Source organism: Bombina bombina, chromosome 7 (assembly GCF_027579735.1).
Source record: "Bombina bombina isolate aBomBom1 chromosome 7, aBomBom1.pri, whole genome shotgun sequence".
Classification (NCBI taxonomy): Eukaryota; Metazoa; Chordata; class Amphibia; order Anura; family Bombinatoridae; genus Bombina; species Bombina bombina.
In genome coordinates this window covers 459,933,961-459,955,194 of record NC_069505.1, presented here as the reverse complement: position 1 = coordinate 459,955,194, position 21,234 = coordinate 459,933,961, and the positions used below count along the sequence as shown (strand labels likewise).

At 38.9% G+C, this 21,234-nt stretch overlaps 1 protein-coding gene across 1 annotated transcript in view; it reads right to left on the bottom strand.

Moving 5' to 3' along the window:
• The window catches only part of LOC128666719 (gastrula zinc finger protein XlCGF26.1-like), a 58,187-nt gene that overhangs the window by 2,777 nt on the left and 34,176 nt on the right, over nucleotides 1-21,234 (bottom strand). The window lies entirely within an intron of this gene.

Genomic DNA, 21,234 nt, shown 5'->3' with positions numbered 1-21,234 from the left:
ATTCATGCTAAGGCTAAACATTAAAATTGTTTTTATTTTATAGCAAACATACAAAAAAAATCACAAAAAAAATCATGTAACAAACATCTTTTTCAAAGATCCCAAATCCAAATATTGTACATATGTAAAAAAACATAATTTATGTAAGAACTTACCTGATAAATTCATTTCTTTCATATTAGCAAGAGTCCATGAGCTAGTGACGCATGGGATATACATTCCTACCAGGAGGAGCAAAGTTTCCCAAACCTCAAAATGCCTATAAATACACCCCTCACCACACCCACAATTCAGTATAACGAATAGCTAAGAAGTGGGGTGATAAGAAAGGAGCGAAAGCATAAAAAATAAGGAATTGGAATAATTGTGCTTTATACAAAAAATCATAACCACCACAAAAAGGGTGGGCCTCATGGACTCTTGCTAATATGAAAGAAATGAATTTATCAGGTAAGTTCTTACATAAATTATGTTTTCTTTCATGTAATTAGCAAGAGTCCATGAGCTAGTGACGTATGGGATAGCAGATACCCAAGATGTGGAACTTCCACGCAAGAGTCACTAGAGAGGGAGGGATAAAATAAAGATTTTCCGCTGAAAAAATAATCCACAACTCAAATCAAAAAGTTTTAATCTTATAATGAAAAAAACTGAAATTATAAGCAGAAGAATCAAACTGAAACAGCTGCCTGAAGTACTTTTCTGCCAAAAACTGCTTCAGAAGAAGAAAAAACATCAAAATGGTAGAATTTAGTAAAAGTATGCAAAGAAGACCAAGTTGCTGCTTTGCAAATTTGATCAACAGAAGCTTCATTCCTAAAAGCCCAGGAAGTAGAAACTGACCTAGTAGAATGAGCCGTAATCCTTTGAGGCGGGGACTTACCTGACTCTACATAAGCATGATGAATCAAAGACTTTAACCAAGATGCCAAGGAAATGGCAGAAGCCGTCTGACCTTTCCTGGAACCAGAAAAGATAACAAATAGACTAGAAGTCTTTTTAAAACCTTTAGTAGCTTCAACATAATATTTCAAAGCTCTTACTACATCCAAAGAATGTAAAGATCTCTCCATAGAATTCTTAGGATTAGGACACAATGAAGGGACAACAATTTCTCTACTAATGTTGTTAGAATTCACAACCTTAGGTAAAAATTTAAATGAAGTCCGCAACACCGCCTTATCCTGATGAAAAATCAGAAAAGGAGATTCACAAGAAAGAGCAGATAACTCAGAAACTCTTCTAGCAGAAAAGATGGCCAAAAGGAACAACACTTTCCAAGAAAGTAATTTAATATCCATAGAATGCATAGGTTCAAACGGAGGAGCCTGTAAAGCCCTCAGAACCAAATTAAGACTCCAAGGAGGAGAGATTGACTTAATGACAGGCTTGATACAAATCAAAGCCTGTACAAAACAATGAATATCAGGATGATTAGCAATCTTTCTGTGAAAAAGAACAGAAAGAGCAGAGATTTGACCTTTCAAAGAGCTTGCAGACAAACCCTTATCCAAACCATCCTGAAGAAACTGTAAAATTCTAGGAATTCTAAAAGAATGCCAAGAGAATTTATGAGAAGAACACCAAGAAATGTAAGTCTTCCAGACTCGGTAATAAATCTTTCTAGACACAGATTTACGAGCCTGTATCATAGTATTAATCACTGAGTCAGAGAAACCTCTATGACTAAGAATCAAGCGTTCAATCTCCATACCTTCAAATTTAATGATTTGAGATCCTGATGGAAAAATGGGCCTTGAGATAGAAGGTCTGGCCTTAACAGAAGTGTCCAAGGTTGGCAACTTGCCATCCGAACAAGATCCACATACCAAAACCTGTGAGGCCATGCTGGAGCCACCAGCAATACAAATGAACGTTCCATTAGAATTTTGGAAATCACTTTTGGAAGAAGAACTAGAGGCGGAAAGATATAAGCAGGTTGATAATTCCAAGGAAGCGACAACGCGTCCACTGCTTCCGCCTGAGGATCCCTGGATCTGGACAGATACCTGGGAAGTTTCTTGTTTAGATGAGAGGCCATCAGATCTATTTCTGGAAGTCCCCAGATTTGAAAAATCTGAAGAAATACCTCTGGGTGAAGAGACCATTCGCCCGGATGTAACGTCTGGTGACTGAGATAATCCGCTTCCCAATTGTCTACACCTGGGATGTGAACCGCAGAGATTAGACAGGAGCTGGATTCCGCCCATACAAGTATCCAAGATACTTCTTTCATAGCCTGAGGACTGTGAGTCCCACCTTGATGATTGACATACGCCACGGTTGTGACATTGTCTGTCTGAAAACAAATAAACGATTCTCTCTTCAGAAGAGGCCAGAACTGAAGAGCTCTGAAAATCGCACGGAGTTCCAAAATGTTGATTGGTAATTTCACCTCCTGAAATTCCCAAACCCCCTGCGCTGTCAGAGATCCCCATACAGCTCCCCAACCTGAAAGACTCGCATCTGTTGAGATCACAGTCCAGGTTGGACGAACAAAAGAGGCCCCTTGAATTAGACGATGGTGATTCAACCACCAAGTCAGAGAAGATCGAACATTGGGATTTAAGGATATTAATTGTGATATCCCTGCACCACTGGTTCAGCATACAAAGCTGGAGAGGTCTCATGTGAAAACGAGCAAAAGGGATCGCGTCCGATGCAGCAGTCATGAGACCTAGAATTTCCATGCACAGAGCTACCGAAGGGAATGATTGAGACTGAAGGTTTCGACAAGCTGAAACCAACTTCAGATGTCTCTTTTCTGTTAGAGACAAAGTCATGGACACTGAATCTATTTGAAAACCCAAAAAGGTTACCTTTGTCTGAGGAATCAAGGAACTCTTTGGTAAATTGATCCTCCAACCATGTCTTTGAAGAAACAACACAAGTTGATTCGTATGAGATTCTGCAGAATGTAAAGACTGAGCAAGTACCAAGATATCATCCAAATAAGGAAATACCGCAATACCCTGTTCTCTGATTACAGAGAGAAGGGCACCGAGAACCTTTGAAAAGATTCTTGGAGCTGTTGCTAGGCCAAACGGAAGGGCAACAAACTGGTAATGCTTGTGTAGAAAAGAGAATCTCAGGAACTGATAGTGATCTGGATGAATTGGAATATGAAGATATGCATCCTGTAAGTCTATTGTAGACATATAATGCCCTTGCTGAACAAAAGGCAGAATAGTCCTTATAGTCACCATTATGAATGTTGGTATCCTTACATAACGATTCAATATTTTTAGATCCAGAACTGGTCTGAAGGAATTCTCCTTCTTTGGTACAATAAATAGATTTGAGTAAAACCCCAGACCCCGTTCCAGAACTGGAACCGGCACAATTACCCCAGCCAACTCTAGGTCTGAAACACATTTCAGAAACGCCTGAGCCTTCACTGGGTTTACTGGAATGCGTGAGAGAAAAAAATCTTCTCACAGGCGGCCTTACCTTGAAACCTATTCTGTACCCTTGTGAAACAATGTTCTGAATCCAATTGATCCAAATATCTTTGAAAAATCGTAACCTGCCCCCTACCAGCTGTGCTGGAATGAGGGTCGCACCTTCATGCAGATTTGGGAGCTGGTTTTGACTTTCTAAAAGGCTTGGATTTATTCTGATATTCTAATTTATCAGATGGCACAGGGTACAATTTCTTAAACCTTGGAGAAGGAGTAAATGAAGTACCCAAACTATTCCATTCCCTAGAAATTACTTCTGAAATAGCATCAGGAACTGGAAAAACTACATGAGGTTTAAAAACCGAATTTAAATGCTTAGTAGATTTAGTATCAAGAAGACTAGACTCCTCCATATCTAATGCAATCAACACTTCTTTAAGTAAAGAACGAATAAACTCCATCTTAAATAAATATGAAGATTTATCAGTGTCAATATCTGAGGCAGAATCTTCTGAACCAGATAGATCCTCATCAGAAACAGATAAGTCAGAATGATGGCGGTCACCTAAAAATTCATCTGAAATATGAGAAGTTTTAAAAGACCTTTTACGTTTACTGGAAGGAGGAATAACAGACAGAGCCTTCCTAATAGAATTAGAAACAAATTCTTTTACATTAACAGGGACATCCTGAACATTAGATGTTGAAGGGAAAACAACAGGTAAAGGATTATTACTAATGGAGACATTATCTGCGTTAGAAAGTTTATCATGACAACTAACACAAACTACAGCCGGAGGAACAGTTACCAAAATTTTACAACAAATGCACTTAACTTTGGTAGAACCAGCATCAGGCAGCGTCTTTCCAGAAGTAGATTCTGATCCAGGGTCAGGTTGTGACATCTTGCAATATGTAATAGAAAAAACATATAAAGCAAAATTATCAAATTCCTTAAATGACAGTTTCAGGAATGGGAAAAAAATGCAAAATAAACAAGCCTCTAGGAACCAGAAGCAATGAAAAAGTGAGACTTAAATAATGTGAAAAAAGGTGGAGACAAGAATGACGGCCACATTTTTTGGCGCCAAGTATAACGCCCACATTATTGGCGCCAAGTACAACGCCCATATTTTTTGGCGCCAAGTATGACGCCACATCCTCTGGCGCCGAAAACGACGCCCACATTTTTTGGTGCAAAAAAACCCGTCTGTAACACACATACATCAAAAAATGACGCAACCACGAACAAACTTCCGGCGTCAACTATGGCGTCGGAAATGACAAAATTTTGCGCCAAAAAAGTTTGCGCCAAGAATGACGCAATAAATTGAAGCATTTTCTGCCCCCGCGAGCCTAACAGCCCGCAGGGAAAAAAGTTAATTGAAAATTTTTAAGGTAAGAAAAAAATATTTATTCATATGCATTATCCCAAATAATGAAACTGACAGTCTGAATGAAGGAATACTGATTATCCTGAATCATGGCAAATATAAGTTTAAACACATATATTTAGAACTTTACATATAAAGTGCCCAACCATAGCTTAGAGTGTCATAAATAAAATAAGACTTACTTACCCTAAGACACTCATCTACATATAGTAGATAGCCAAACCAGTAATGAAACGAGAATCAGTAGAGGTAATGGTATATAAGAGTATATCGTCGATCTGAAAAGGGAGGTAGGAGAAGAAATCCCTATGACCGATAACAGAGAACCTATGAAATAGATCCCCTAGAGGAAGACCATTGTATTCAAATAGGCAATACTCTCTTCACATCCCTCTGACATTCACTGCACTCTGAGAGGAAAACCGGACTTCAGCCTGCTGCGAAGCGCATATCAACGTAGAATCTAGCACAAACTTACTTCACCACCTCCATGGGAGGCAAAGTTTGTAAAACTGAATTGTGGGTGTGGTGAGGGGTGTATTTATAGGCATTTTGATGTTTGGGAAACTTTGCCCCTCCTGGTAGGAATGTATATCCCATACGTCACTAGCTCATGGACTCTTGCTAATTACATGAAAGAAAACACATATAAATCACGTATACAAAATCTTTAACAGACAACCATCGTATTATTAGGAAACAAAACAAACTAAAAACTTTATAGCAATTAAGGGGGGAAAACACCTTTCTTTTCTAAATCTGCTAATAGCATAGTTTTACTAAATGTGTTTAAAATATAATCCCTGTTTTGTATATTATAAACACAAATCTAACAAAAATCAAGTCTATTTAAAATATCCTTTAAACCATTATTACATTTTTCACTAACTAAAAGGAATATCTATGGCAGCTACGAGACCCACCACTTCCATATATTGAAACACCAAGGGTTGCGCAGCAGACTGCAATGAGTGGCAGGAAGAAAGAAGTTTGATTCAACGTTGATCCGTTAGGAATTGTCAGTATATTTGAAAATCTAAGTAGTGCTCTCCAAATAATATATCAGCTTATGGCAGGGTTATAACACAATGCAAATAATAATTATCCTTAAAAATAGAAACCCTTAACCAACATGCATCTACTAGAAACCATACAATTAATATAAATACCTGAATTCTTTTATTTAGTTAATATCCATGAACATTTTGAAATATATTTGCAATACCAGAATATGACACAATATTATATAAGTTAAAACCAATTATTAAGATATGCTATCCTTCTTATAAAACCCAGGAAAATTTATCTTTAAAACCAACCTTTCATTCAGAGCTGCATTTAAAATATTACAATGAGACTAAAATCTTTCGCTTTTAACATCCAAGCAATACAATCCTAATACAATATTGATTTAAAACATCAGAACTTTCACAGATAGGTTACTTAGTCTAACAGATACAAATTTAAACAATAATACAATATACACTTCTGAATTATTATTATATATTTGCATAGATAAACAATTTAAGATTGGGATTAGTTTAACAATACATAGGCTATGAAATGCTAATTTGAAATATAAACTATTTCCTTAAATCTGCTTATTATAATTTAACTGTAGTGACTATGTATATAACTTATCTTACCAATAACCTTATACTTTACCAAATAAACCAGTCAATATCCAGTTTCCAATGTTTCTCAATAGATTCAATTTCACCTCAGAAATTCAAAATTGGGGATATTGCATATGGAGTCCAACAGTAGCCGTGTGCTTTAATAATAACCACAGTAGTTATTCCTTCAGGATTAGCCAGCAGCCTTCTCTCTCAGTCTCTATGCTTGGGGTTAAATCATCTGATTTTACCCCTCCCCTTTTTGATTATTATCAGTCATTGGTGAGTATTGGAAACGCCCACGGAAGCCTTGTCTCGGATTGGTTCTTTGCAACTGAACATGGATTGGGTTATTTGGTAAAGTATGTTGTCAAGGAAATGCATCCTTGCAACAACCAATCATCTCATGGCTGCAATTTCACATCATAACACTAGGTGGCAGCAGACAGCACAACACAGCAATACATGCAATACTATTTCTAAACATTTTAACAACTTAATTCAGTATTTCTATGAAATGGTTATTCATTTTATCATAATTTACTGCAACAACTACTCACAATATTTGTTTTGGATAAGTAATATCTTATGGATTTTCTGATCATTTTAATATGAAACACAGTATATTATATTAAAATAATGTATCCTGTTTCTGAAATTTATGGCGTTTATACATCTAATATGTTTTCAGAGCCGTATTTAAACTTTCATAACCATCTAGTATATAATCATATAACATGATTCGGGTATCCCATGCAGGCACCCCATCTGAAAAATAGAAAAATTATGTTATATATATATGATTAGACCATGGGATTATTAGAGTTTGAATCTATTTTTCATAATTATTAACTGCAGCAATTATTTATTTAATATAAAACGTACTATTTCAATATATATATATACATATATGGGCTATTTGAATCCTTCCAAACATATATGAAGCTATTGGTATTATTTCCTTTGTAAAATGTATTTAATTTTTTTTTATCTGTGTTATACAGGGGTTGTAAAAGTTAATTTTTCAACCCACACTGCTTTCAGTAAATTTTAAAGTTACACCATAGTACATGTCTGTTGGCTAAGGCTTTCACTGCCCCACCCACATAGCATGGGGTCAATCCATGAGTAGTTGTAAAAGTCACAATACAACATATTTTCTGTTTAGCTAGCAATGCAGACGTGTATTTGATGTTTAGGAGCAATTAACACCTATGTGCATAAAAACGGTTTCCCTATGATTTTGACCAGCTTCAAGAGGGTATTCCAGACACCTCATCCTTACTCATAGCATGGGGTACAGAGTTTTGCACTTCCTAATTATGAAGCAAATGTTTCCCTTTTGTTTCTTGGGACATGCTGTCTGTAGTCAGCCTGGAGATGTATATTCAATTTGTGGGGGTTTCTGAGTCAAATCCTGACATCAGAATTTAAACCTTATTCCAGTAATATCTGATAAAAATATGGTTTCATACATAAACACATTTCCCTGTCCTATTGACATACATATATATAAATATGTATTTACCTGTGCCCTGACAGAATATCTTCATGGAATGAGATCTTGCTAAAGAAAAAGATGGAGCCTAAACAAAAATGTTGTCCAGGTAAGGAGACGGAAGTGATTACTCTTGCTCTGGCCACCGCTAGAAGAGCTCCTAACACCTTTGTTAAGATCCTTGGAGCAGTAGCTAAGCCAAAGGGGAGTGCTATGAACTGGAAGTGATTGTCCAGAAAGGCAAATCAAAGGAACTGAAAATTATCCTTGTGGAAGATGCAGATCTATAGTGGTCATGAATTGACCTTCCTGGACTAACGGCAGGATGTGCCTAATAGTCTCCATCTTGAAAAAAAGGAACCTTCAGAAACTTGTTGAGGCACTTTAAATCCAGAATGGGTCAGAATGTTACCGCTTCTTTGGGAACCACAAAGAGGTTTGAAAAAAAAAACTAACCTCTTTCTAAGGGAAGTACCGGGATGATCACGCCCATGGAAGCCAAGTCTTTTGCACAATTCAAGAAGGCAGTCATGTTTTCTGGCTTTGAGGAAAGTCGAAACAGGAGGTATCTGCCTCTTGAAGGGCGAGATCAGAAGCCTATCCTGTACCCCTGGGAGAAAACATGCTGGACCCAGGGGTCCTAAACATCCTGAAACCAAGCGTCTTGAAAAAAGAATAGTCTGCCCCTACACAATCCAATCAATAATCAGGGGCTGTCCATTCATGCCAACTTGTTATCAGAGGAGGGATTCTTGGGCTGCTCTGAGATTGGTTAGGTTTCCAGGTACTCTTAGGTTGGTCTGACTCGGAAGAGGCCAGAGATCTCTGTCTCTTGCTAGCACGAAAAGGACAAAAATGACCAGACTGGCAACCCTTGGATCTAGCTTTTTTTTAACCTGAGGGAGGAAAGCACCCTTCCCTCTGGTCTCAGTGGAAATAATAGAATCCAGGCTTGGACCAAACAATGTCTTTCCCTTAAAAGCTAAGGAAAGAAGTCTGGATTTAGAAACCATATCAGCCGACAAGGATTTTAACCAGAGAGCTCTCTGCGATAGAACTGCAAAACCAAAGGACTTAGCATTAAGATGGATGATTTGCATGATAGTGTCACAAATAAAGGAATTGGCTGTTTTAAGAGCCTTAATCCAATCCTGTATGTCCTCCAATGGAGTTTCGACTAGAGTCATCTCCAATAAACAGTCACACCAGAAGGTGGCAGCTCCTGCAGCAGTTGAAAGAGAAGGCCCTTTTGATTAAACAGTCTCCTTTAAGTACACCTCCATCTTTCTGTCCATGGGGTCCCTGAAGGAGGTACTATCCTTGAGAGGAATAGTAGTACATTTAGCCAGAGTGGAGATAGCTCCATCCACCTTGGGAATGGTACTTCACAATTCCAGGTTAGAGTCTGGTACTGGTAACCTCCTCTTAAATTTAGGGGACGGGGAAAAAAAGAATCTCCGGCTTCTCCCATTCCTTGGAAATTATGTCTACCATGCGAGCCGGAAAAAAGAAAAACTTGAGCTTTCGGCCTAGTTTGATAGACCATATTCAGCTTAGGAATTTTAGGTTCCTCAGATGTTTTAAGGCTCAGGGACATCCAGAGTCGATGCACTGTGGCTAGACGAGGTGCCGCCCCCATCGAGGGGGGAGCAAAGATATTCAAGCTTAAATCTGAAGTTTATCTCCTCAGGCTACGCTGGTTTTTTTCAGCGGAGTTAGTAAAGCTCACCTCCAAAAGCTACAGAGGTTTGCTCATCCTCAGAATTTTGAGATAGACTGACCAATGCAGTCTCCAAAGGAGTACCAATTCTCCCGTCAGGGGAAACATGTTCTACCCTCCTTTTTCTTTTGCCTGAGATAGTAAAAGCACTCAGCGCAGCTGAAACAGCCTGTTGTAGCTGTGCGGCAAAGTCTGTTGGCAAGAAAATACCATCAGATGATGACTGAGCTAAACCGCATGGTACTGCATGTGCAACATTAGGAGACAGGGACCGAGGAATAAGTTGTGGCATGTCCTGGACAATAGAGTCCTGGGAGGTGGAGGGCTCTAAGGGGTTAATTTTTTCGAGAAGGAACAAGGGCAGACTGAGACCCCAAAGTTTTTTATTTTAAAACGGAGCTTAAACACCAAGCAAAACTGTGCAGGGGGCATACAATGGCCACTTCACAAAAAAGACGTGTCTTATTGTAAAATAGGAGGATCGTTAGCCTCCAAAGAAAAATCAAAATCGTTCTCCATAGCTTGAGTAGAGAATCACCCAACCTAAAGTTAACTCCTTCTGTACCAATATTAAAAACGTTATCCTTCTAGCATAAGGGCAACTCCCTTAATAATGAAAATAAAAATGTTACCTTATTTATGCAAAAAATAAACTACCCGCACCTCTGACTGACCCCTGCTTAGGCCGGGGCAGTTACCATCTCCAGTAATAGTGGAGAGTGAAATCAGAACAGCCGCAAAAGCATTGAATAACTGAGTAATAACTCTGATTGCAACCGGAGTCTAACTAGGAAGTTCTAGACCACATGATGTGGCACTCATAGGCCAGCCCTCTGAAGCATCTCAAATCGGCACAGACTGCCGCGATAGTGAAAAGATGAACCCTCAGTGCAAAAATGGGCTCCTTAGTAAAGTTCAAAAAGAAAAGCCCCTCCATGCCACTATAAGAATCCCAAAAGTTGCGGTCAAGATATCCAATATAAAAGTGAACAATACCATAGAAAACTCCTGACTTAAAGGACTTACCCTCCAGGGTCTCTGCTGTGTCATGTCATGGCACTTCAAGGTCTGACAGTCACATACACTTCTGACAGGGACCTGAGAAATAAAAGGAAAGCAGTGTAAGCTTACACTGGTTGCCAGAGGGGGTGTTAGCAAATATACACTGGAAGGAGGCTAGGGAACCTTCCCTGCAACATCCAGAAGCTAACTTTCACCACAACTCTTACAAAGAGGATTACATGGCTACTCTTAACCCCAGTCCTGTCTTGCAAGGAAACAATCCATTATAAGGACTTCAAATCCAATTATCTTCGGAGCACGTTCTGTGCCCAACCTCCTAGTAGACAAGGCAAAGAATTACTGGGGAGAAGTAGGGGGAAGTGGGAGGGATACTTAATGCTTTGGCTTGGGTGTCTTTGCCTCCTCCTGGTGGTCAGGTGTTGAATTTCTTTCTTATGACATGGTGAGTCCATGGAATCATCAATTACTGTTGGGGAATATCACTCCTGGCCAGCAGGAGGAGGCAAAGAGCACCACAAACCCCAGTCATTCTCTTTGCCTTCAGTGCAAGGAGGAGGTGGAGTTTAGGTGTTAGATTCTTCTATATTTGTTTTGAAGTCAGGGCTTGCTTGCTCTGATCTTCCCTATCTACTGGGTTTAGCTGTATTCCACGTTAGTCCCTTCAGTAGGACTGTGGTAGCTTTAAAGCAGTCAGGAACTTGTGGGGTGGGCCTCACTGTGTTTTCCTGACAAGTTGCTGCCCTCTCATAGAATACCAGAGTAGGCTTACTCTGTTCTTCTTCTTCCATAGGTCTCTGAGGAGTGGCTTCCTCTCATACCGGTGAGATGTCGGGGTGCAGGTAAGTGCCAATTTGAATTTTATTCAGTTTTCATGGCACATTAATTTTTTCACTGCACCATATATGGGGTAAGTTATCCTGAGCTCAGGATACATTAGACAGGGGCAGGGCTCTGCTGGATTATGGTGGTGTGAGAGAGTTTTAAATAAAAATGAACAGGGGTTATCTGTCAGTAAAGTTTTTATTTTTGTGGTTCAGTGCTCAACTTATGAGGATCAATTGTTACGGAGGTGGCACAATTGTAATAGGTTTTTGTTACGGGCCGTTTATCGGCCATTCCGTGACGTCACAGGGGCGGAGTTTCCTCTTCGGCTTCAGAGCGCTCTAGCTTTGTGCTCTTTTTCCAGCTTCCATTATTTGGTAGCTTTACACGCAGTGGGATAGCATGCTGGTTCCAGGATTCAGTCTCCTTCAGTTTTGCAGGACAAGTAGGCACCCAAGCTTAACGCTGAGGTGTAGATGGGCCAGACGTATCTCTATCTGTTTTATTAAAAGACTTTCAGCTAGATTACAAGTTTGTGCGTTCGTCTTTTAACAATGAAAATATGGTATTTTCAGCGTTAAAACAGCACCTCAGCCATTACAAGTCTTGTCGGTATAGGTGTACCACAAGCCTTTTACCCTGTAATGCAATGTCAGTACCGCACTCGTAAAAATTACGTTTTTTCATGAGATTCCCATAGCGCTGCCATTCCGAGTTTTGCAGTGAGGCTAAAAAGCGAGCGTTACACTCTATTAACCTACAGTACCGCCATCTAAAGTCAGTAGTTATGAGTTTTACGCTACAAAGCTGTAACATAAAACTCATAACTAAACTGCTACAAAGTACACTAAACACCCATAAACTACCTATTAACCCCTAAACCAAGGCCCTCCCGCATTGCAAACACTAAATTAAAATTTTAACCCCTAATCTACCGCTCCCAATATCCCTGCCACTAATAAAATTTATTAACCCCTATTCCGCCGCCCTCCGACATAGTCACCACTATACTAAAGTTATTAACCCCTAAACCACCACCCTCCCGCATCACAAACACTATTTACATATTATTAACCCCTAATCTGCTGTCCGCCCACATCGCCCCCACTATACTAAAGTTATTAAGCCCTACACCGCCACCACTATAATAAACCGATTAACCCCTAAACCGAAAGCCCCCCACAACGAAATATGATTAAACTATTAACCTTTAAAAAGAAAGCCCCCACATTGCAATAAAGCAATTTAAACTAGTAACCCCTAAACCTGTCCCTAACGTAACCCTAAGCCATCCCTAACCCTAACATAATTAAAATATAGCTAAATTAAAATGACAATTATTAACTAAAAAACCTATCAACCCCTAAACCGACAGCCCCCCACAACTATATTAACCCCTAAACCTAACCCTAACTTTAACATAATTAAAATATAGCTTAATTAAACTTACAATTATTGGGGGGCGTGACCAAGCTGCAGCCATGATAGGACGTGTTTTTACTTAAATCTGATTTTGACTCAAAGAACCAACGTCTATTCTAATTATAATTGAATCTTTTGGGCATAATAGTTTTCTATATTTCACGAGGAGTTAATCCTGATTCTGGAGATACTATTTTTATGATGACTCTCGAGTGGAGGATGTAATTAAGACTGCCTAAGACAGACGGCTGCAGCCCACTTCGCAGAACCATCTACCCCCCTCTCCCGGTCTGAGGGCCTGCTGGGTAGAGCGGTACACAGTTATTATATTGGCTTAAGGGTGAAGCTGCATTCAAGCGGATACCATCATAATTACCCACACATGGAGGAAGACCTATCTATCCAAATACGAGCGCTTTTAGAGGAATTGGGATGTCGGATGGACCGTGGCTATGCAGAACTCTGAAATTAAATAAAAGCCACGAGAGTGAAGAAAACTGATAGCGCAATCAAGATGGCGGACAACGAGAAGAATGACTTGCCGCATGACACCTCAAACACCAACGTATACCCCACCCTCCACAAAGCAGAGCTCACACTGGTTACGGAGGGACGACCGATACAGCAGGGACTTATTTGCCCCGTTAGGGAGCCAACACTCTGTTGCAATCAGCTTAGTCATTGCACTTCTCCTTGGCCTAAAGATTTACATGAGGTGCTCCTCTCAGCCAAAGCCCCTGATGGAGCGGCCGACCATCGGGCGCAGATTGAGATTTGGGATGGAGTATTGTGGAACACGAGACAGATGCTCGACTCACAACGGGGGCGAAGAAGTGTTCAGTATCACATGAGAAGTACAGAGACTTGGACACTCGCGAAACACAGCTCACCTGCCCCCCTTCCACGCCCTTTGTTTTTCAGCCGAGAGACACTATCTGATTTATGGCCTTCCTGCAATGGGTTTAGCTACCCTACCGTATTGCTGCCAGCACCCAACTTCTAAAGAGAGGGGTTGGTTGACCATCCCACCATTGTTCTATAATATGAGGTACTTGTTCACCCTCCAGTTGAGGAACTGTTATGCGGACATTAACTTTACCCGGCTTTCACCTCATATTGAAACAGATCCATGGACTCTCTGCCTGTTCATTTTTAATAATGTTTGAGTATTACACATATCTTGTTTTCCTTCTTTATTTTGTTACTCAATTTTTTCTCATTGCATATGCCTCACAGTCCCCAAAATCGCTCAGAGAGTTACTTATAGAATCCCAATAAAGCATATACCCAGGTTTATGTATTCTAGGCATACCTCGCATGTTTAATGCTTCTACTAAAAGGATTGTACTTGTTTTACTTTGATCCATAATATAGAGGCTTTATACCCTTAACACAGAATTTACTTGTTACTTTGAAGCCCGGAGTAAGGCAAACCTCAACTCCTAGTGTGGTTTCAACCAGTGTTCCATCAAAACGTATTCTAGTAGATGTGTAGAATTATAATAATAGCCTCACGAGTGTTATTAGCTTCTCATTAGTGTAGAATTATAATAATAGCCTCACGAGTGTTATTAGCTTCTCATTAGTTTATCCTACTGTTCTTATGCGCCTATAGATATATGCAAAATACTAGTAGTTGTATACGCACCATTCTCATATTATTGTATAACCTATTTCATAGGTCCTTTTAAGGGGGACTCTGGCTATTTAGTTACTTAAGCTTTCTATCACCAATACTAATGTACAATAGACGCTTCTTATCTATATACCATAGCAATTCGAATCTATGACAGCTGGGGTTTTAATTATACCAAGTAATCTAGGAGGCTGTTGAGCAGGCTTTATTTTAAATATTAGCTTATATGGATATCTACCCCACCTAGATGCAGACTTTATACCAGCTAGACTACTGTAACTGCTTATGTGCCTTAAGTTAACTAGAGAGTAATATATTTAGGAGGGCTGTGTTGGTCCCATAGATTCATAATGTTATTAAATCTTGTAAATCTGCATTATATGTAGTTATCCTATACATGTTAATGTCTTAGTATGTCGTACAAGGTTACATGGGTGATATCTAGTCTGTACAACATAGATGCGGGGAACTTCCCTTAGAAAGTTCCTACTATACGCTTATGATCCCTGGTCCTGCTTCTAGAACCAATGATTATTATAATTTAACTATTCTTTCCCTCCAAGTTCTACAGACGGCATAAGATCACCTTAGACCTATCAATAGACTAGTAAATTGGATAAGACACCCCTATACCAACACCTTCGCTCTACAGTGTTTATTTATTTCTCCTAACATAATTTCCCCTATGGTACACATAGAAAGCTTTCTCTCCTCTTCCTCCCCCCCCCTTAACTACCAACTATATGAATGCCTGTGTTCCTTAGATATATATAGCAAACAATACAGCCTATCTTACATTTGGCTATCCTACACAATTTTATATAGAAGCTCACCCTATAGCTCTACTATGAACAGCTACGCCCTTCTTCCGCCCTCCCCCCTCCCAACTTTCCCATAATTCGAGTGGCTCCTGCCCACTGCACTACCTTTCCTTCCCTTCTTCTTGTGACACCACAATAGTCACCACAAAAGCCAATTCTCCACATCATGACAGCTGTAATTGGAAATTATATGAAATTTAATCCATAGGTGTGGAGATCATGTTCTAACCACTAAAATATAAAATGAAGTTCTTCTTCAGTTTGCCCAAACCTTTACTGGACCTCTTTCTAAACATGGATAATGTACCTGTAACAACTTTGTCTGTTGTATTCTAATATCATTGCTATTAATGGGCAAATTTTGTATTTTATTTTTTTTACGAAACTGCAATAAAAATTGTTTAAAAAAAAAAAACAAAAAAAAAAACAACTTACAATTATTAACTAAATACTAACTAAACAATTTTAAAACTAAATACTTACCTGTGAAATAAAACCTAAGCTAGATACAATATAACTAATAGTTATATTGTAGCTAGTTTAGATTTTATTTTTATTTCACAGGTAAGTCTGTATTTATTTTAACTAGGTAGACTAGTTAGTAAATAGTTATTAACTATTTAATAGCTACCTAGTTAAAATAAATACAAACTTACCTGTGAAATAAAACCTAAGCTGCCTTACACTAAAACCTAACATTACCAAAAATAAAAAAAACTATCATTACAAATAATAACAAAAAACAAAATTTATGTAAGAATTTACCTGATAAATTCATTTCTTTCATATTGGCAAGAGTCCATGAGCTAGTGACGTATGGGATATACATTCCTACCAGGAGGGGCAAAGTTTCCTAAACCTCAAAATGCCTATAAATACACCCCCCACCACACCCACAATTCAGTTTAACGAATAGCCAAGAAGTGGGGTGATAAGAAAGGAGCGAAAGCATCAACAAGGAATTGGAATAATTGTGCTTTATACAAAAAAATCATAACCACCACAAAAAAGGGTGGGCCTCATGGACTCTTGCCAATATGAAAGAAATTAATTTATCAGGTAAATTCTTACATAAATTATGTTTTCTTTCATGTAATTGGCAAGAGTCCATGAGCTAGTGACGTATGGGATAGCAAATACCCAAGATGTGGAACTCCACGCAAGAGCCACTAGAGAGGGAGGGATAGAATAAAGACAGCCAATTCCGCTGAAAAAAGAATCGACAACCCAAATCAAAAGTTTTAATCTTTATAATGAAAAAAACTGAAATTATAAGCAGAAGAATCAAATTGAAACAGCTGCCTGAAAAACTTTTCTACCAAAAACTGCTTCTGAAGAGAAAACATCAAAATGGTAGAATTTAGTAAAAGTATGCAAAGAAGACAAAGTTGCTGCTTTGCAAATCTGATCAACAGAAGCTTCATTCTTAAAAGCCCAGGAAGTAGAAACTGACCTAGTAGAATGAGCCGTAATCCTCTGAGACGGGGACTTACCCGGCTCCAAATAAGCATGATTAATCAAAAGCTTTAACCAAGATGCCAAAGAAATGGCAGAAGCCTTCTGACCTTTCCTAGAACCAGCAAAGATAACAAATAGACTAGAAGTCTTTCTGAAATATTTAGTAGCTTCAACATAATATTTCAAAGCTCTTACCACATCCAAAGAATGTAAAGATCTTTCCAAAGAATTCTTAGGATTAGGACACAATGAAGAGACAACAATTTCTCTACTAATGTTGTTAGAATTCACAACTTTACGTAAAAATTTAAATGAAGTCCGCAAAACCGCCTTATCCTGATGAAAAATCAGAAAAGGAGACTCACAAGAAAGAGCAGATAATTCAGAAACTCTTCTAGCAGAAGAGATGGCCAAAAGAAACAATACTTTCCAAGAAAGTAATTTAATTAATGTCCAGAGAATGCATAAGCTCAAACGGAGGAGCCTGTAAAGCCCTCAAAACCAAATTAAGACTCCAAGGAGGAGAAATTGGCTTAATGACAGGCTTGATATGAACCAAAACCTGTACAAAATAATGAATATCAGGAAGATTAGAATTTTTTCTGTGAAAAAGAACAGAAAGAGCAGAGATTTGTCCTTTCAAAGAACTTGCAGACAAACCCTTATCCAAACCATCCTGAAGATACTGTAAAATTCTAGGAATTCTAAAAGAATGCCAAGAGAATTTATGAGAAGAACACCATGAAATGTAAGTTTTACAAACTCGGTAATAAATCTTTCTAGACACAGATTTGCGAGCCTGCAACATAGTATTAATCACTGAGTCAGAGAAACCTCTATGACTAAGCACTAAGCGTTCAATCTCCATAACTTCAAATTTAATGATTTGAGATCCTGATGGAAAAATGGACCTTGAGATAGAAGGTCTGGCCTTAACGGAAGTGGCCAAGGTTGGCAACTGGACATCCGAACAAGATCCGCATACCAAAACCTGTGTGGCCATGCTGGAGCCACCAGCAGAACAAATGAACGCTCCATTATGATTTTGGAAATCACTCTTGGAAGAAGAACTGGCGGAAAGATATAAGCAGGTTGATAATTCCAAGGAAGTGACAACGCATCCACTGCTTCCGCCTGAGGATCCCTGGACCTGGACAGACACCTGGGAAGTTTCTTGTTTAGATGAGAAGCCATCAGATCTATTTCTGGAAGCCCATCTGAACAATCTGAAGAAACACATCAGGGTGAAGAGACCACTCTCCCGGATGTAAAGTCTGGCAACTGAGATAATCCGCTTCCCAATTGTCTATACCTGGGATATGGACCGCAGAGATTAGACAGGAGCTGGATTCCGCCCATGCAAGTATCCGAGATACTTCTTTCATAGCCTGAGGACTGTGAGTCCCACCTTGATGATTGACATATGCCACGGTTGTGACATTGTCTGTCTGAAAACAAATAAATGGTTCTCTCTTCAGAAGAGGCCAAAACTGAAGAGCTATGAGAATCGCACGGAGTTCTAAAATATTGATTGGTCATCTCGCCTCTTGAGATTTTCAAACCCCCTGCGCTGTCAGAGATCCCCAGACAGCTCCCCAACCTGAAAGACTTGCATCTGTTTTGATCACAGTCCAGGTTGGATGAACAAAAGAGGCCCCTTGAACTAAACGATGGTGATCTAACCACCAGTCAGAGATAGTCGAATATTGGGATTTAAGGATATTAACTGTGATATCTTTGTATAATCCCTGCACCATTGACTCAGCATACAAAGCTGAAGAGGTCTCATGTCACATGTGAAAACGAGCAAAGGGGATCGCGTCCGATGCTGCAGTCATGAGACCTAAAACCTCCATGCACATAGCTACTGAAGGGAATGACTGAGACTGAAGGTTCCGACAAGCTGAAACCAATTTCAGACGTCTTTTGTCCGATAGAGACAAAGTCATGGATACTGAATCTATTTGGAATCCTTAAAAGGTTACCCTTGTCTGAGGAATCAAGAAACTTTTTGGTAAATTGATCCTCCAACCATGTCTTTGAAGAAACAACACTAGTTGATTCGTGTGAGATTCTGCAGAATGAAAAGACTGAGCAAGTACCAAGATATCGTCCAAATAAGGAAACACCGGAATACCCCGCTCTCTGATTACAGAGAGTAGGGCACCGAGAACCTTTGAAAAAAATCCTTGGAGCTGTTGCTAGGCCAAAAGGAAGAGCAAAAAATTGGTAATGCTTGTCTAGAAAAGAGAATCTCAGGAACTGATAGTGATCTGGATGAATCAGAATATGAAGATAAGCATCCTGTAAGTATATCACCATTTTGAATGTTGGTATTCTTACATAACGATTCAAAATTTTTAGATCCAGATTCTCTTTCTTTGGAACAATGAACAGATTTGAATAAAACCCCAGACCCCGTTCCAGATATGGAACTGGCACAATTACCCCGGATAACTCCAGGTCTGAAACACACTTCAGGAAAGCCTGAGCCTTTACTGGGTTTACTGGAATGCGTGAGAGAAAGAAACTTCTCACAGGCGGTCTTATCTTGAAATCTATTCTGTACCCTAGAAAAACAATGTTCTGAATCCAATGATTTTGGATTGAATTGATCCAAACATCTTTGAAAAATCGTAGTCTGCCCCCTACCAGCTGTGCTGGAATGAGGGCCGCACCTTCATGCGGACTTGGGGGCTGATTTTGGTTTTCTAAAAGGCTTAGATTTATTCCAGACTGGAGAAGGCCAATTGGAAACCATTCCGTTAGGGGAAGGGTCAGGTTTCTGTTCCTTATTCTGACGAAAGGAACGAAAATGGTTAGCAGCTCTAAATTTACCCTTAGATTTTTTATCCTGAGGCAAAAAGGCTCCCTTCCCCCCAGTGACAGTTGAAATTATAGAATCCAACTGAGAACCAAATAATTTATTACCTTGGCAAGAAAGAGATAGCAACGTTGACTTAGAAGTCATATCCGCATTCCAGGATTTAAGCCATAAAGCTCTTTTAGCTAAAATAGCTAAAGACATATATCTGACATCAATTCTAATGATATCAAAAATGGCACCACAAATGAAATTATTAGCAAGTTGAATTAGCTTAACAATGCTATACACATTAGGATTTGGTACTTGTTGCGCTAAAGTTTCCAACCAAAAAGTTGAAGCCGCAGCAACATCAGCCAAAGAAATAGCAGGCCTAAGAAGATGACCTGAACATAAAAAGCCTTCCTAAGATAAGATTCAAGCTTCCTATCTAAAGGATCTTTAAAAGAAGTACTATCTGCCGTAGGAATAGTAGTACGCTTAGCAAGAGTAGAGATAGCCCCATCAACTTTGGGGATCTTTCCCCAAAACTCTAATCTATCAGTCGGCAAAGGGTACAGCTTCTTAAACCTTGGAGAAGGAGTAAATGAAGTACCCAGACTATTCCATTCCCTAGAAATTACATCTGAAATAGCATCAGGAACTGGAAAAACCTCTGGAATAACTATATGAGGTTTAAAAACCGAATTTAATCGTTTACTGATTTTAATATCAAGAGGACAAGTCTCCTCCATATCTAATGCAATCAACACCTCTTTTAATAAAGAACGAATATACTCCATTTTAAATAAATATGAAGTTTTGTCAGTGTCAATATCTGAGGCAGAATCTTCTGAACCAGATAGATCCTCAACAGAGATAGATAAATCAGAATGCTGTCGGTCATTTAAAAATTCTTGTATGTATGTATGAGAAGTTTTAAAAGACCTGTAACGTTTATTAGAAGGTGGTATAACAGACAGAGCCTTCTGAATAGAATTAGAAACAAATTCTCTCACATTAACAGGAATATCCTGAACATTAGATGTTGAAGGAACAACAACAGGTAATGGATTACTACTAATGGAAATATTGTGTGCTTTTGAAAGTTTATCATGACAACTAACACAAACTGCAGGAACAGTTACCACAAGTTTACAACAAATGCACTTAGCTTTGGTAGAACCGACATCAGGCAGCAGCATTCCAGAAGTAGATTCTGAGACAGGGTCAGTTTAAGACATCTTGCCATATGTAAATAGAAAAAAACAACATATAAAGCAAAATTATCAATTTCCTTATATGACAGATTCAGGAATGTGAAAAAATGCAAACAGAATAAGCCTCTGGAAACCAGAAGCAAAAAGAAATAATGACTTAAATAATGTCAAAAAAATCTGACGCCAAGTATGACGCCCACAATTGACAAAAAATTTTGGCTCCAAAAACGTCTGCAACAAACACGAGCGTCATAGATGACGCAATTATGTGAAACTAAGATGCCGGAAATTACATCATAACGTCAACAAACGAAATTCTTGCGCCAAAAAAGTCTTGCGCCAAAAATGACGCAATAAATTATAGCATTTTGCGCTCCCGCGAGCCTAACAGCCTGCAATT